The sequence below is a fragment of the Primulina eburnea genome, chromosome 7 (genome assembly GCF_022965805.1).
Source record: "Primulina eburnea isolate SZY01 chromosome 7, ASM2296580v1, whole genome shotgun sequence".
Classification (NCBI taxonomy): Eukaryota; Viridiplantae; Streptophyta; class Magnoliopsida; order Lamiales; family Gesneriaceae; genus Primulina; species Primulina eburnea.
The window spans coordinates 16949955-16954037 of NC_133107.1; positions in this window are offsets into that span (position 1 = coordinate 16949955).

The window sequence follows — 4083 nt, forward strand, 5'->3', positions numbered from 1 at the left end:
GCGGGTGCGGTCCTTCTCGCACCGCGGGTGCGGTCCTGCTTAGCATAAATTTGCCAACTTTCTGTCTATGCACCGCGGGTGCGGTCTTGGTTGCACCGCGGGTGCGGTGTATCTTCGGCCTCACTTTCAAAATTTCATAATTGCATGACCGCGGGTGCACTCCTGTTCTGGGCGCGGGTGTGGTCTTGCAATCCCTATTTTCTCATGTCTTTTCTTCCCTCATTGCATGTCATGCATTCTCATATCTTCCGAGTCTCACGTTAATGAAGACTAATAATCTTGGTTTATCAATTCTATACTTCTTGGGCATTACATTAAGGGTGTTTGCACAAAGCTTTAGGTTCATAAAACTCCACCAAAATGTTGCACATCCTGAAGTTAAAACAAGCTGGACAGAACATGGTGTTTAGGGGTCAACGTGAATCGGTTAAGGGGGAATTTGTTGCATGGCTCGGTTTGGCTGGACCAGGGATAATCTAGGGTCGTACTTGGGTCAAGGGTAGAGTCCTAGCCATGCTAGGACTCGAACACCAAGACTAGGAAGGAGCCCTAGCAAGCTAGGACTCCAACCCGTGGGCTTTAAGAGGAAGGAGCGCAGGGATTACAGAGGGGCATGGAGTGATGGCTTGGCTTGGGGGGCATTGGGCTGCGCCAGGACGAGTCATTAGGGTCCTAGAAGGGCTGTGCAGGGGCTGGTGCAGCTTGGATGGCTGCTGGCTCGAGAGGAGATGGAAGACCGTGAGTGAGCAAGGAAGCTGCACAGGTTTGTGCTTCTGGTTTAGGTGCTTCGCTGCTGGGTTCTAGGGAGTGTGCTGGTCTGGGTCATGTCTGGGTGTGGTCCAGGGTTGGTCAGGTTCAGGTTGGGTCAAGTGGTTAACAGCTGGTGGTGTCCTAGAAAGATGAGGAGTCCTAGTATACCAAAACTGTGGGGACCCGGACGCTAATCATCTTCTTAATCATCGTTGGGATTTAATTATCAATTAAGATAAAACAGGGTCTAAAAATTTTTCTTTTCAAATATAAGTGCGGAAGGTAATGACATCTAAATAATATACATATCTGTATAAAAGTACAATAATGTACAACAGTCTTTCAATTACTCTAAGGTTCAACTAATAAAGTTCTAGTAATAAAACCTATCTATATCCAAGTCCGGAATCACCACGCTAACTCGTCTTCTCTCATCATCTTCTGACCTCGATCATGTCCCACCAGTTGTCATGCACACATAAAAAACAAGACAACAGCCGGATACTCCGGTGTGAATAAATCCCAGTATAAAACATGGTAAACATGCATATACACATAGTAAATCATGAATTATTCTATCATGAATAAACTAAAAGCAATAGGTTTCATAATCTATGAAATCAAATCAAATAAGCATGTAACACAAATCAGTTAAACATGCTACTCCAATCAAATCATAAAAACATGCTATCATAACTGAAAGCAATAGCAATGGGTTTCATAGTCTATGAAACCACATCCATAAACGCATGCAGTTCAAGTCAAATCATGTCTAGACTCGACTCCATGCTGACTCTAGGGATCCCGGTGTGAATAAGACGTCACTGGCTGTCACCTACCCTCCCAATCGGGGTGACTGTATGTCTTATTCCTAGACTTCGGTCTGAGCTGTATCGACGACTGCAATAGGAGTCAGAGCTGCTCCTAAGCTGAGATACACCGAACATCTAGAGGTATGACTGTCTGTCAAGACTCTCCTATGTGAAATGCAATGCATATAAATCTATAAACAGAGCAGTAGCATATCAGCATATAAACAAAGCATATTCATATCAGAATATAACAATAATCTAGTATGTGATTTTATTAAGAAACTCAAATAGGATCTTATTTGAGTTGTGTCTTCCCGAATATCACATGAATTATACCTTTGTCGTCCCTGTCTGACGAAGACGATGACCGGTATTCAAATCTGTCCATATCCATTCTGAAAAGACAATATCAAATACATAGTATCAATGAATAACTCAATTCACAATCTGTTCTGATCAATACTCAACTCAGTACATAATCTGATCCATATATGAACAAGATACAATTCAATTCATGTCATCCCTATCACAATACAATCTGAATAATTACGAAGTCTGATCAATCTCAATCCATACTGAATCTGATCAATATAAATCAACTGATGTTTCGACGGCAAAACAATACAATCTGAATAACCCCGTCAATCTGAACATCACAAATATAATACGGGAACTCATAATCTGTGTCAATACAATTCAAAATCTGAATACTAACACAATTCTGATATAGAATCTCAGTCAATATCTTTCACAAATCATAACAAATACAGAAACAATATTTTCTTTAATCTGACTTCAATTCTACAATGTCTACGGTAGCAGAAACATCATATCTGAATCCTATTCAATTCTAACAATATCATATTTTCAAAACACCTCAAAACGTAACAAAACTTACGTCCTTGTGTAGCTCGTGTCGCGAGGAACTTGGAACTGAAGTCGAATTTGAATTCTGACGGACGGATATTTCACAATCGCAAGTCTAAAGACGCGTCATTCGCACATATATATACTGCATGCAATTTCTGAAACGTGGCATCATTTTTCAAGCTACACGCATGACCGCGGGTGCGGTCGTGTCATGCACCGCGGGTGCGCTCATGCTTCGGCATGCTTATCATTTTCTGAAATTCAAGACAGCGGGTGCGCTCTATTCTGTACCGCGGGTGCAGTGTTGGCACCGCGGGTGCGCTCTGGCTAGCACCGCGGGTGCGGTGATGCTTCGGAATTTCTTGCCAACTTACTGTCCATGCACCGCGGGTGCGGTGATGTCTAGCACCACGGGTGCGGTGCTACATTTTCCAGAATTTCTTATTTTTCCATCCTGGCAACACTTTATAATCTTGTCTTATCATTTCCTATAATTTCTGGGCACTACATTTCTCCCCCTTTTAGATCTGAGTTCGTCCCTAAACTCATAAGAAATCAATTCAGATATACGAGAAGAAATGTATACTAGAGTTTAAATCAAAACTCAAATCCCTGATCCCCATCTGGAATACGAATTCATGAAGTATAACATCATAATACCTCTAAACTAACTCTGATAAACTCAATCTTGCCATATTGGTTATACAACATCTGTATAAACCAATCACCGTTCAATAAAACAATACCAACAGTCGTTGTTCCATCTGTTTATCCCAATCACAGTTCATAGTCCATCAATACTATTGACGGTTATCAATTCTGTTTATCCCGGTCAAGGATATATTCAATCTTCCACTCCAAATACCAAACATCATCATCCGATGTTGGTTTATCAAATCTGTCATTTCTGAGCTATCTTCATCTTCCTTCGAATTTTCTTTAAAAGAAATCTGTAGTATTCACTTTATACCGTCTTGTCTATAACTATCTCATTACCCATCTGATAAACTGATAGCTATTATCACGCAGTGATATTAAATCCTATCAATTAGTGCTAACATCCAGCACTAAAGCTGCATAGTGCTAACATCCAGCACCAAAGCTGTGCCAAGGTTTTCCAATAGTTGGATAACCCATTCTGACTGCCTGTCAATCTGTGAAACAATTTAATAGAGAGTTCATGATATATTCTGTAATAAATACAAACTCAAGCAAAATCACAATCTGACATAATCTACTGTGGCATTCTGATCACTCTGATCATTTCTCTGACATCAATCTGTGTCATCAGGTCATGTTTGTACGTTATCTGGTACAAACTAATAGATATAGATTGGACAATCTGTCAATCACAATCATATCATATCACAATCTGTAGAAAATGGCAGTAATTTCATTACGAAAGCCTTAGAAATGTACTCCCATTTCTATTTATAATTATACAATTCTGTAATAAGTCTTCTGATTCTATCTTTCTGTCTTTTCTGTTAGCGACTCAGACATATCAGTACAATTTCTGCCAACATTTCAACACAAATTCTGTTATAGCTGATCTCATCTGTCTATATCACAACTATTGGTTCGAATATCATATATTACCAGTCACAATCATGACAACTGAAGTCACTACAGCGCATTTCTGACACTATCT